Source organism: Cyclopterus lumpus, chromosome 7 (assembly GCF_009769545.1).
Source record: "Cyclopterus lumpus isolate fCycLum1 chromosome 7, fCycLum1.pri, whole genome shotgun sequence".
Classification (NCBI taxonomy): domain Eukaryota; kingdom Metazoa; phylum Chordata; class Actinopteri; order Perciformes; family Cyclopteridae; genus Cyclopterus; species Cyclopterus lumpus.
Window position 1 is genome coordinate 10,549,608 of NC_046972.1, and position 15,008 is coordinate 10,564,615.

Sequence of the window (15,008 nt, forward strand, 5' to 3'; positions counted from 1 at the left end):
AAAATAAGAATGTAAAAAAGAAGTGTGAGGAAAAACACTTGAGGTTTAAAAATCTAATTACATCATTCTTTATGATTTCTTCATGCTCCAAAGTCAGATGTTATACCTCGGTCAATACTATCCCCTATTAATTTTGCATGACCAAGGATTCACAGGTAGCACATTTCACAGCTTATCATTGCAAAGATTGTGTTTCAGTTAGCAGGAAACACAATATCTCTGAAGAGATGTGATCTCCTCTGGGGTAAGCTGAGGTTAATAATGATAAAATGCTGTGGCTTTCTCGTGTCTTGGGGTCAGACTTTGTGTTCTCAACGTGGTGAGGAGCCGCTAAACAGATTCATAAGCCACATGAAAGTTGAGTGATGAATGCGGGCGTATCGCTAAAACTGAGGACTGTGTGCTGATACAGAAAGAAAAAAAAGATTTGCTGCAACATCCTGGGATGTTGTTATCTATCAGACCTCTGTGTGATTTCTCACTCTGAAGCTCATGGTTGCAGCTCGCTTGATTCACTGTCAGACAAATCTCACAGCTCCAACAGTCAAGGTTTCCTTGCTGAGGAGAGCAGAAAACTTCCCAGTGCTGTATGTGTCACTGAGATGATGCATACATTACATTACATTTCATTTAGCTGACGCTTTTATCCAAAGCGATTTATAATCATACACCGAAGACACAGCTACGGGGAGCAAGTATCTTTCTTAAGGACACATCGACTAGGACTAGCAGAGCCGAGGATTGAACCGGGATCCACTGATTGAAAGACTCACCCACAGTCGCCGCGCATACACAGAGCTAATTAACTTACTTAAGGTCAGCCTACACCATATCAAGACCACGTGCTGTATCTGTGAAATATCAACATTACTGCAGTCCTGTTTGAGTCCGAATCTAATGAAAGCATGTGCAGCAGCGTCACTTGTGCAGTAGAGGCAGTTATGCATCAGATTTGTAAGTATTCTGTATTACGTGAGAAAGTTAAACTGTCCAGCATATTTTTGTGGACTTTCAGTAAGTGCAACTTTAAAATGAAGTGAATTTTCTCTGAATGAAACACAACACGTTTTGCATCATCAATCAACAAAACAAAGTAAGAAAGTGCCGTCTATGCAACAGCAGGAATTGCAGATACAATATATGAGCACGACCTGGAGAAGATGTTAATTGACACAGACCTTTAAAATTGTATGCGTCTATGAGATCCACACTATCTAAAAAGAAATGTCAAAGCACATTGATTGGAAGTGAGAAGAAGTATAGAGATCAGGCACAGAAGTGGCACAAACTTTTAACAAGCAAGTTTGATAAGTCGCAGCTCCAGAATGATGTTTGAGCCATCATGCCTGCAAAAGCACGCAAGACAGACTTTCAGTCACACACACACACACACACACAGACACACACACACACACACACTGACATTCACAGTTTCCACAGCAACACATCTTTGATTTTTGTGGTGAAAATATGACTTTTTTGGGGGGGGGTTGATAAGATAAAAGTAGCCTTTCGAAACCTGATTTACAAGGTGATGTGAAATGCAAACGCTGAAGACAAAAAGATAGTTAAAAACGGGGACAAAAAAGAGTCAAAAAACTATTTAACAAAACTATACCGAAGGGAACACAATAAATTCAGAAATATAATCTAAATATTGATTTTGCTTCATTTTCCAAGAAGTTACTTTCTGCAAGTTAATTTATATTTATTTTATATATATTTCAAACATATGTACTACTTGTCTAGCCAATGCCAACCCCAAATGTGTGTGTGTATGATTCAAGATCATCATTGGGATTCATATTCAGTGTGATATATATATAACATATTCAAACTCCCTGTAACACCAAAGAAAGTGATGCGATACCACAATTATGTTGAGAAGAGAATCACTGAGCGTTTAATAAACCACATATCATAAGTGTGACTTCTACCTTTAAGAGTGCAAAGTTGTTATCTCTAAGATGTGTGCATTGTACATAGACACAGCTGTAAAACCTGATATATATTTAGATGGCTTTTCTCCCATCAACCTTGACCAATTGTCTTCAACGATTTCTACTTCTAAACCTTCTACCTTTCTCTTAGACCCCATCCCAACAAGGCTGCTTATAGAAGTTTTACCTTTAATTAGCACCTCTCTATTAGATATTATCAATGTAGCTGTAATTAAACCTCTCCTTAAGAAGCCCACTCTTGATCCAGAGGTGTTGGCTAACTACAGACCGATCTCTAACCTTCCCTTCCTCTCTAAGATCCTTGAGAAAGTAGTCGCAAATGAGTTGTGTGACTTCCTACATCAGAATAGTTTATTTGAGGTCAATCAGTCAGGATTTAGAAACACCACAGCACAGAGACAGCACTGGTGAAAAATACTAATGACCTTCTGATTGCATCAGATAAAGGACTCATCTCTGTACTTGTCTTGTTAGACCTTAGTGCTGCGTTCGACACCATTGACCATGACATCCTATTACAGAGACTGGATCAGTTGATTGGCATTTCTGGTACCGCACAAAGTTGGTTTAAATCCTATTTATCAGATCAATCTCAATTTGTATATGTAAACAATGAAGCCTCAATGACCTCCAACGTTAATCACGGAGTTCCACAAGGTCCTGTGCTTGGACCAATTTTATTTACCTTACACTGTTTATATGCTTTCTTTAGGAAATATTATCAGAAAACACTCTCATTGTTTCATTGTTATGCAGATGATACTCAATTATATCTATCGACCAAGTCAGATGAAACCAACCAGCTCACTAAACTTCAAGCATGTCTTAAAGACATAAAACATGGATGACCTGTAACTTCCTGATGTTAAACTCAGAGATCAATTATCTGGTGATGTGGCTTCTGTAGATGGCATTGCCCTGGCATCCAACACCACTGTAAAGAATCTCTGAGTTATCTTTGATCAAGACTTGTCCTTTAACTCCCACATAAAACAAATCTCAAGGACTACATTTTTTCATCTACAGAACATTTCCAAAATCAGGCACATCTTGTCTCAAAGCGATGCAGAACAATTAGTTCACGTGTTTGTTACTTCTAGACTAGATTACTGCAACTCCTTATTATCAGGCTGCTCTAATGAGTATCTTAAGTCCCTCCAGTTGATCCAGAATGCTGCAGCTTGTGTACTCACAAAAACTAGGAAAAGAGATCACATTACTCCTGTACTAGCTGCTCTGCACTGGCTCCCTGTAAAATCAAGAATCAAATTTGAAATTCTTCTCCTCACCTACAAAGCCTTGATTGGTGATGCACCATCATATCTTAAGGAGCTTGTAGTACCATATTGCCCCACTAGAGAGCTGCGCTGAAAAATGCGGGGATCGTGGTTATCTGGCTCGTGGTCCATGCCTACTACTCATTATTAATCATTTCTGTCATATTCATTGAATGTGTTTTAGCTCAGTAAACATTCTGTACACATGACATTTATTGCTTCTGTCCATCCGGGTAGAGTGATCCTCCTCTGTTGCTCTCCTGAAGGTTTCTTTCCTTTTTTTTCCCGTGAAAAGTTTGTTCTGTTCTTTGGGGAGTTTTTCCTGATCCGATGTGAGGTCCTGGGATGTGTACAGATTGTAAAGCCCTCTGAGGCTAATTTGTAATTTTTCATTCTGGCTATACAAACTAAACTGAATTGAATTGCGGGTCATGCACAAACCAACATGCCACTAACAAACACAGATCCAGGCTCACCATATGTTCTTCCTGAGCAGCCACTCTTTAGTTTCCACTGCACAAATATAAGTATTGTGTGATGATTGCCAGGAATTGTCGACGTTAGATGGTTTGAGGACTTTGGACAGAGCCAGGTAAACTATCCCCCCCCCCCCCCCCCCCCCCCATGTCCAGTCATTGGGCTCAGCTGACAAGCTTTTTGCTGTATCACTTCATATTAAATCACGCAAATATGACAAAATGTCAAACTAGTTGACAGTCTGTATGTGGTTCGTATTGAAAAAGCATGTGAAGAGTTAAAGTCAACAGGTGCAGTCTGAATTGTCCAGTGTGAAGAAGCTGATGTAAGGCAGGGAGGAGAGGAGTGACAAAGTGTGATACATTATATGCAGTGATGTTTGATTAAACAAATGAGACGAAAAAGTCTGCAAACAGACCGCCTGTTCTTCTCCGAGCTGCTGTCTCCTCATGAATATCAATGAGGAGGTGGTAGGAGGTTATTTCATAGTTGAAGATTGAATGCAGGGTCTGTCCCTCTGCCTGATAATGCTGCCCTGTTTGTCTTCATGTGGAGATGGAGAGATGTTGACGCTTACAGCTACAGAGCCAGAGCATCACACACAGCACCCTGACACAGACAGAGGGAGAAAGGATGAAGAGAGCGAGAGGAAGACTTTGAAATAGAAGGACAGAAGGCTTGAGTTATATTTGTAAGCAATGCCTGTAGCAGGGGCACATTGACACAAATAAACACGGGCACAAACACACGCAGACATCCGAGTGCGTGTTAATGCAAGCCACGTCGCGTGGGCCATGCCCTCTTGTGACGCCAGCTCAGTGGACACACAGCATGCAGGAGTCATCGCTGGCTGCCATGGATAATTACCATAATGAATGTAAAGGGCAGGACACACAGACTACTGCAGAAAATAGCCCACAATCGTTCACAAGACAACCACTCTGACTGCCGTCTTCTTGAAATAAACATGAGACAAGTCAGGTTTGTGGATATGTGGCATACAAAGATTCCGTGTCAGTAATTCTGCTATATATATATACATATATGTATATATATATATATATATATATATATATATACATATATGTATATATATATATATATATATACATATATGTATATATATATATATATATATATATATATATATGTATATATATATTGTGGATGCACAAATTTACAAAGATTCCGTGTCAGTAATTCTGCTATATATATATACATATATGTATATATATATATATACATATATGTATATATATATATATACATATATGTATATATATATATATATGTATATATATATATATATATATATATATATATGTGTATATATATATTGTGGATGCACAAATTTGCAAAAAGTGTATCTCCTCTCAGATGCTGAGATATTACCTCTGGTCTCCACAGGACATGCCTCCAATTGCCCTGCCAATGCTTTTCAAAGTGTAAATAATCTCGAAGCTTCACAGATCTTACAGCGTTGTTGAATAATGCATGCTTGAAATTACAGTTGCTCTGTTGTATCAGGGCATCCTCTCTCCTTCTCTCACTCTCTCTGCGATTGATCACAGCCCATAATTCCCTCTGTCTAAAAAGTGGGATGTCACAGAGAGGACTTCGATAAGGAATTTCTGCTTTGTCACCCTTTGAGAAAGGTCCCTCTATCTGCGGTCGCACTGCAAGCGGAAATTGCACACTCCACCAATCCAAGAGTGCAAGGTTTAGAAAAGAAATAACACCTCAGAATAAATACATACTGTTGCTGCATGCCATTCCCTCTCTATTTAACCCGTTTGCTTTATTTACTATAGATTGATCAACCAGAGACTTTTCTCCAGGTAATTCCACAAACAAAGTCCATAAACAAAAGTAGAATTTATAAGTAATCCAAAAAGAGTTGGAGGTTGGCAGCCAACTTTAGTTGTAGTCCATAATGTAGTGTAAGCAAAACTACTGAAGAAGATTACATTATAGCTTGTAGTATTAATTCTTCTTATTACTTTGTTTTCTCTTTCATCTTTTATTTACACTTCAAAAGTGAAAAAGGGTATCGTTAGTTTGGCTGAATGATAATATTTTACTTTTATCTTTAATACGATTTCTCCTAACATCTTTATAATGCATTCCTTAGCACACACATATTTTTCACACACAAAGTCTTATTTTTTAAATAGTCCACTTAAAATGTAGAAATCAGCTTTATACATTTAGTACAATCAAATCATCAGATTCAGTTAAACTATTGCAGGCACACATCTAACATGATGGAAAGAAAGAAATACCTCAGAGTCCTGAACAATGTGTTGTTTTGAAAATGTAGAGATGACTGCACTAACAAAATAATTAGTTATCACATTATGTGCAGGACTTCATGAATGCCCCTGTGACAAAAGTGGTGATGACAATGTAATTGTGTTGAAGGCTCTGGAAAGTTTGCTCTCCACTCTGTGGAACAGAAAAGATAGCACCACAGTGCAGTCACCACATTTCTCTGTGATAGCGTTGGGGTTTTATGACCTGCTGTGTTCTTTTCTGATTATACTCCACTCAGTAGCATGGACGCTTTCCAGACACTGTATATACCGCTGAGCTACCTACTGTCTGGGGAGAGAGAAACACATGGTCCTTCAATAAAAGATAATAGAAATGACAATAAGATTTACCATCTTCATTCATCTTCTTCATTACCACCCTCAAGATACTGGGAATAAGAAAAATCCACAAGCCTCACCAGCCCACCAGGTCTAGTGGAACACTGCTTATGTGAGGCAGCTGGTAATTTCTTACATTTAATAGGATGCTACTCTACACTTCAAGGCTCCTACTTATTCAGTCTTTGATAAGAGTTATAAAATCTACTCCTCTGTGAGTCTTATATAGCAAAATATCTGAAGAACTCCTCTGAAAAGAAGCTCCTGGATAACAAACATTCCTGGTGGACGATAAATCAAAAATACTGCATGCTTAAACAATAAAACAAAATAGGTATTTCAATATATTTTGCAAACTGGGCTTATTTCCCCGTCTCAGTGTGTGTGGTGGCAGAGAGCAATGCCACCACAGTAGCCCTCCTCGTTTTCTACAGCACTCAGCTGCAGACAGGAGAAAATTGGTCTTGAAGGGCAAAAGCAGCCATTATGTACTTTAGCTATAAAAAGGTGTAGAGTAGTGAAGTTTCCTTCCAAAGACATGATCCTGTAGAGGTGTTATAGCAGCAACTGACACGTAAATGCCAAGCGAGTGCCTTCTTTCTCACAGAGCTTTTCATCAACAGTTTGATTAGACAAAGATTACACCAATGAGGTGTGAGAGTAGTTATTTACTGGAGAAAGTTAACTTCATGTTATGGAAAGGTGTGTTTGCCTATAGCATGAAAATGTATGTGTCAACCAATGCCGAGCCACAAAAACATCATGTTCCAGTGTAGTGTTTATACATACTCTGTGCACCAAGAGTGAAGAGGAAGGAGGAAAGGATGGACTGAGAATGGCTGTCTCGGGCCTGCACATATGTGCGTCTACGTACAGCAAATGACATATAGAAAAGACTGAATTTCACACTGCGCCTTCTATTGAGCAGAATTAGGCTCCATCACAGCTGAATAAGTATGATGAGAAAGGACAGGGAGAGGTTTTCTAGTAATCGTGCACGTCAGGGGAGATTTCTCTCAGGCAGAAAATGTGTATGAGTTCAGAAGAAGGGTGATGTGCAAATAAACGAGGTAGGCAGGACCTGATGGATTCCAGAGGAGGATGACTGACCGCTAATTGAGGAAGAGGTGCCCCTGCTGTGTCTCACAACATGTCGCCTAAGCATTGGAGGGCAAATTAGGTTTCTTGAAGTCCTACGGGAGGTATAAGGTGTGATGGAGTATAATGGAGGCAAATGAAATGAAGCGATTTAGACTGAAAGATGCAGAGGACACAGCTCCTTAGCCAAGCTTGCGACCACTGGAGTGTGTAAAGTTATAAGAACTTAGGTATTATGAGCCCCGAGTCAAACTCTGTGTCCCTAAATTCTTATCATGGGTTGTAGGGATGTCAAATCTAACATTACTGGTAAAGTTTGACACGGAAGCCAGTTCCACCAAGTTCACGCAATGTCAACAGTGTTGTGTGAACCACGAATATGTTATTGAATGTGTGTGTGTGTGTGTGTGTGTGTGTGTGTGTGTGTGTGTGTGTGTGTGTGTGTGTGTGTGTGTGTGTGTGTGTGTGTGTACTTGTGTGTGTATGTGTGTGTGAGATGCATATTAAAGACAAGTCAAGTTAAGCTCTAAAACACCAAAATATCTGAGTGGGTTTTATAGGTTCAAACAGCAACAGATCCTGACCCGCAGAAGAAAAAGCACGAGGGAGGAAAAATTGTGAAATAAATGCAAAAACAGGAACTCATTACACAGCTGGGGAAGCAATAGTTGGGAAAATAAGCAATTGTGAAAAATGAAGACATCATTTATACAATTAGGAGAAATACAACGTCCAATGCTATTATAATCCAACAATAGGACCATATTAGGTAAAATACCAATAAAAACCACAACAAGAAATTCACTGAATAGGTCCAAGAAAATTTGATTTTGAACAATAGCATGATCATACCAGCGAGCTCTGATGTCCAAACCAACAATAAATGCCACGTCCAAAGACGCACTGAGCATGTATTGACTAACAATATTAAATGTAAAATTGCCTTCCTTGGTATATCTTCACAAGAATCAATCGGAGAAGAAAACAAAACTCAGACAATTAAACAAAAATGACAGACAATAAATAAAAAAGGGCTTGTTGACACAGACAGAAAGTAAATAGCCTGACAGTTCATGCCGAGTCAGCAGCAGAACAAAGCGTGCACAAAGCACAGACAGCGCAGACTGATGGACAGAACAATACAGACTTCACCTGGGCCTTTACACACAGTGCATGCTTGACTGTACAGGGGTGTGCGTTGAGCTACAATTGTCAGTTTGTTGTTGTACTCACCTGTCTGAACGAGTCGAGCGTGTTCACTTTGTAGTCGACCTCAATCTGATGCAGGTTCAACTCCTTTATGTCACTCGGCGTGCTGGCCAGGTCGCTCATTAAACTCTAAATCAGTGATTAATAAAGATAGATGCTACATTTTATTAAACTCCAACGAGGTACAAACATGCTCTTGCTGACCACGCAGCTCAGGGGGACCCGCCTGCCTCCCAGCGGGTTGTGGGAACTTCTCCATGGCAACGACAACAAGCCTGTCCAAGCCACATGCGTCCCCTGGTGTTTTTGTATTTGCAACTATGAGTTGTCAAATTTGCTTGTGTTTGTCTATTTGCATGTGTTTTTCTAATTTGCTGCGCTTTGAGCCACCAGGGCCACAATAAAGAAAGGTGTGTATTATAACAATGAACTATCTCTGAATCTAAACCCAATTACTGTGGCTGCCGCCAGCTCAACTACACAACTGTGAAAAGTGTTGCTCCTGGTATCTTTTGCACCTTTGTGATGCTGTCTCAGGCAAAGGACTCAAACCTGCTTCTGTTGTTGTGTCTCAAGGACCACATTTAGCCGCGATGGAACACAAACACACGCATGGACTCAGAAGGTGAAAGCAATACCAGCCACACACTGTCGCAGATGGTAATTACCGTCCTCGTGTCGCAGCAGTCTCTTACAGAGAAACCAACCAAAGACACACGTTTGTCTCACTGACATCCATGCTGTTGGACGGCAGCACAACACGTTGTTCATGCTACCGCTGCCCGCTCCAGCTATTAACAGATACAAGGATTTGAACTGTGCCCAGGGGACATTATGATTATAATAAAGATAGTGATAAAGAAAGACAGTGAGCGATGGAAACCCCCACTAAACACATAATACCCATCTGCGCTTATTGCTCTAGCGTGTGCATGTGCTGGTGTGTGTGTGTGTGTGTGTGTGTGTGTGTGTGTGTGTTTGAATGCTCAGCAGTAATGGTACACAGCATACGAAAGGATCAAGTATGTTCATGGCGGAGAGCAGGACAAAGCCATTACAGTAATCAGTCCGCGCTGAGTGGAATTGAAAGAACCAGATATGCAGGCTTTCACGTTAGTGCTCCACTAGGATTTAAGAGTTGATTGTGTGATTATGTTTGGCCAGATGATGCCTTTTGCACCAGTTTTCATCCATTACTCCCGCTCACCCTTTTACAACAAATTGTGACATAAAAAGACAACAAAATTGAGGGAAAACATTAAAACCTCACAAAAACACATTTGGTATTGGCTGGAACATTTCTGCTTCGCAAACAGTCAAAGGAGGACCGCTCGGGGGAGGAATCACGAGTAAACAAATCTGATGACAGATAATGACAAAGAAACATTAGGATATGGTCACACTGCAGGTGAAAGTGGTCCAAATCAGACGTTGTTTTTCTCATAATTCAGATCTCAGAGTGACGAGTCTGACGACTGTGGGCAACTTTGTCCGCAGTCATAGCATCGCAATCTCTCCACTAGAACAGAGGTGGGGACAGTGAGGCGTTGGACTGCCATCATTGGTATAGCGTTAACCAGCAGAACTCAAAAACACATCATCAGTGTGTGTTTGAAAGAAGAAATAATTTGTCTGTGACATCAAAATTAAAGCTCTACGTCCTTTTAATGTTTAAGATTGTTGTAGCTGACCGCTTCAGAGTGGATCAAAGTATTTAGTTTAACATATAACGTTGGTTATGAATTAGTTATTTTGATGCTGGGCTGTTGCTGCCTCCCATCCCCAATTGTATTGCTTGACAGAGTGATGCATTTACTTGTAGCCATGCTAGAGACTGGCTTTAGAGGTGGTGATGTTGCTTGTTCATCTGTCTTTTACTATTAAATGGATTTCCATGAAATATAATCCAGATATCCATGCGACCCAGAGGATGGAACCTACTGGCTTTGGTGATCCGCTGAAAGTTATTCTTCATCTTGCCAAGGTCAGCTCACACAGCAGCGCACACAATATGAGATCAACGACTTACTTCAGCCCGTCGGCTTGTTTTTCAAGCTCATTATTTCACATGACTGCATATATTACATCGACACGTTATGCTTCATTCAATGAGTCACAACGCGAAACATGTTCACACATATGTTCATGTGAACTTGTTACATTTGTGCGCCGTGCTCAGCATATCTCTCGTAAACAGGCGAGGAGTTTCACAGCTTGCAGCTGGATTTAGCTGCTGAGAAGGCTCATTCTAACCTCTAAACCTCCTCTTAATAGACACATGTGCATCAGTGTCGCATCCTATACAGACACGTGAACATGGCTTTTGCTCAGAAACAGGCTCTTTGTGTGTGTGTGCGTGTGTGTGTGTGTTTGTGTGTGTGTGTGTGTGTAGCAGCTGGCAACTGAATTTACTCTTGACATGTCCCCAGTTGGAACTCCCGGTATTAATGAAGTTCAGCTGTACAGTCTGTGTTTTGGGGTTACACCTGGCTTTTATCAATCAATCTGTGCTCATTAGCCTGATTGCTGCAATTGATAAAGAACGACCAGGAAAGTATTTAAAATATGATGGATGTTCATATGAGTGTGTCTGGAGTTAGATAGCAAGTAGTGTAGGATTGCAAACTGGTGTGAATAAAATTGAAATTGAACAAAAGATGTCTCTAAAGATACATCTGGAAACCAGCATTTGACAAACAACTGTCATTGCCGCCATCACAAAATAATGATTGTAATAAATCACAACGCTGTAGCTTCTCCAGAGAAACACTAATGTTCTCCAGAATCATACTTTATCATAGTTTATTTACTTCTTCAAGTGGGTTACTGCACTAAAGGGGTCCAATCTGACCCAGTTACATCTCTGCATGATCATTTTTCAGAAAGCAGAGTTAGGTTTATTAGGTTATTTTGTTTCCATGATGCTGGGCTTTCTGGTGGTCCGGTTCTGTGTTCAATTATTTGACATGTACACGAGGATCAAAAGCCTTTATGCATCTTATGCGAACTAGTGTGTTATGCAAATGGAGGTGTTTTAATGAAGGAGCAATGAATAATTCAGGAGTTGTGGGCCACGAGAAACGCACCGCAGGAACAAATTCATAGAAAAAGAATTGCTTTTGAAAAATAAAAATGGACTTGATGGTGTTTCTCCCCTCTGTTTGATATCGAGGGATGCTCATCACTTGCTCATTAACAAACATCCGTAAACTGAAATTAGTTTGTGAAGCACAGGAGATGCACTCAGTCTGTGTCCACTTCTCTCTCTTGCCGGCAGCCTTTTGTACTTTAATAAGACTAAAACTGAATATCCGGGTATGGTTCCAAATTCAGTTTGTCTTTTATTGGGGGGGTTGGTTGTCTGTACACTACTGGAGTCTGATTACTGACTGCAAAGAAAAAAGAATACAAGGAACACACTCTGCAGCATTTGGTCTTCTGACATTTTTTTAAAAACAGACCAATTGAAAGGTTATTAACAAGGGTTTTCTATGCACTAAAAGTAACATTTAAAAACATCCCTGCGGTTGAGCAGGTGCGATGTTCAAACGTGAACAAATGGGAAAGTCATTTTTGATCATGCTCCTTTAGCTGTGTGCAAGTTAAGGATGCCAATTTCACCACGGCTCTGTCGCGGGGACTTTGAGCTGACTTGCGTATTGTGTGCGTATTGTGGTTTGTGCCAAGTTGTTGCTTTGTCAGCCCCGGGCTAAGAAAGGAAGGTGAGAATGATTCACCGCCCACACAACACTCACAAGTCTCATATCTAATCCTCCAGCAATATGAAATCCTTTACTGTATCAAACTAAGGACATGTTGACCTAAAAGGGCCCAGACTGCGTTCCTTAATGACACGCACATCAGAGTTGTTTCAAATCAGCATTAATCACACTACATGTTCTGTTGTCATTATCTGAATGACAGCATAACTTTGGGAGCATCTTTTCCACCATCCACAGCCACTGCCACTCACTTACAGGTAGAGCAATGTCATGCAGATGCAGAGCAACGGAACATCCCAGTGTCCACTTTGTCCTGAGGAGATGTCTCCAAAGCGTCCCCCTGATGTCTGACACAGTCAGGCTGACTTTGTAATCATATTACCGATGCATGTCTCATTAGTTTCTGCCATGGCTGATCACCTTATACCACCCACTCTCTCTCTCTCTCTCTCTGTCCCTCTCTCTCTCTCTCCCTCACTCTCTCTCTGTCTCCTTCTCGCTCTCTCCCTCTCCCTCTGTCTCTCTATATCACTCTCCCTCTCTATCGCTCTCCTTCTCTCTCCCTCTCTCCCTCTCTCTCTCTCCCCATCTCACTCTCCCTCTCCGTCCCTCTCTTTCTCTGACACACAAATGCACATCCACCCAATTGCTGGCTGGCATTTGAGAGTGTCTGGGCTTGCATCTAAAGCATTTCACCAAGGAAATAATAGCCCTCTAAAAGGATTCTCTGTATGCAGAATCATCCCATTGCATTTGCATCCTAGTGAGACAAATTCAATTCTAACAGAAGATGAGTGTAACACCATGTTGAGATGACAAAAGAATGAGCAGGAGCGAAAGGACGCCGGAGACCTGGAATTAAAGTGGACTTCTTCTTGGTGTTTCTCTGTCTGGGGGAACTCTTATTGCAGATACTGATGCATTTTGATGTATTCTAGATTTATTCAGGATTTAGTGGAAGAGGCCAAACGTATTTTAGACGTTTCCAATAGCAGCTTCTTGAATGCTTTCATGTCTCACTCAAAGGACTTTTTGTCTTTTTCTTGTTTGTCTGCTTTGGCCTTCAATAAAAAGGTAAGCCCGGCCGTTCATTCCACATCCATTATAAAAAATGCAGACAAAGAGTGAAGGTTGTTGGAGGAATACGCATTATGAAATACCGGCACTCTGATTGTGAGTCAAGGTCACGAGCCGTCTTTCTACGCTACTTTTCTCCATCTGAAATGATGCTGAAGCAGGTTTCAATTAGGAGGCCGCAGTCAACTCCTCTTCTCTCTCGCCACCCTTAACCCCTTTCTCAGGTAAAGTGCTTAACGCTCATCCCTGAGAGAGTTTGCGTTTATTGCTCTGAATAGGCCTGACTGACTGTTTGTCCCTTTAAGAAAATGGGAGCCGTGACATCGGTTTAACTCCTGATGCGGATTTCTCTCTAAATGCTTGAACAAACATTCTTTCAAAAAGCAGCAAAGAGAAGCAGGTCTTCTGTAGGAGCATCTCCAGAAACACTTGTCTCAGTTCCCCTTTCTGTGAACCTTGACGTTGTTCATTATTAATGAGATCTTCATGGCCATCGAGCTTCCTTTTTCTTACAGCATTAATTCAGTATCGAGCTCCTTGACTAAATGCAAACCCTCCCCGTGTGCCACTGTTTTTGCAGTGTCCGGCCTTTTGCGGCGTCGTCAGTCGGTTTGAGGTTGATGCAACGCTGAGTGGCTCCAGTCTGTTGTTACTGGCCTGCACTCACAGCGTGTGTCAGTATTCTATTGATTTCCTCCCACCAGGCAATTTCCAGGGTACTTAGCTTAAATATCAGCTCTGATCAAACTGACTAAAAGGGAGTGATCCGCTTTGAGCTTGATTCTGAGTGTATGTGCGTGAGTGTGCAGCAACACCATGAGCAAAACACCACACAACAAATATTTAACACTGATCCAAGTGATGTAAACATTATTACATTTTTTACATGTCATTTAGCTGACGCTTTTATCCAAAGCGACTTACAATCATGTTACATTCATACACTGTAGACACAGCTGCAGGGAACAATTCAGGGTTAAGTGTCTTGCTCAAGGACACATCAACTAGGGTGGGGATTGAACCGCCAACCCCCTGATTGAAAGACAGACCTGCTAACCACTGACCCACAGTCACCCCAAACATCCCCACCTTTGCCTGTTCCTTAAACATGGCTGTATAATGATTTTTATGAAAGGGTCACTTGTATGTCCTCCAAATAGATTTAGCAGAGCAAAAAAAAAAAAAGCTGCTTGTGTGACACTCGGGGGGGTTCTGACTAGAGTAATCTTTTGTTGTTGTTTAGAGGTTTTAGCGTTCCATGGAGAAAGCAATTTTAAAACGGAGGAGGGCGTAATCCCCGACAATACAGGGATTATCTCTTTAAATGACCTTTATCTTGCCATGAGGCATGGAGTGCCTTTCAACTCCACTATCCCAAGACCCTAGTTTTATTACGGCTAAAATGCCCATTTATAATCACCAGGCTATAGACACACCGTACGGCTGGAAGGAGGCGGTGTGTTCAACAGTAAAGGTATTTTAGATATGCAAGAAGTCAAGTGACCGAAGTGAGAGGATTTAAACAAGTGAAGACGA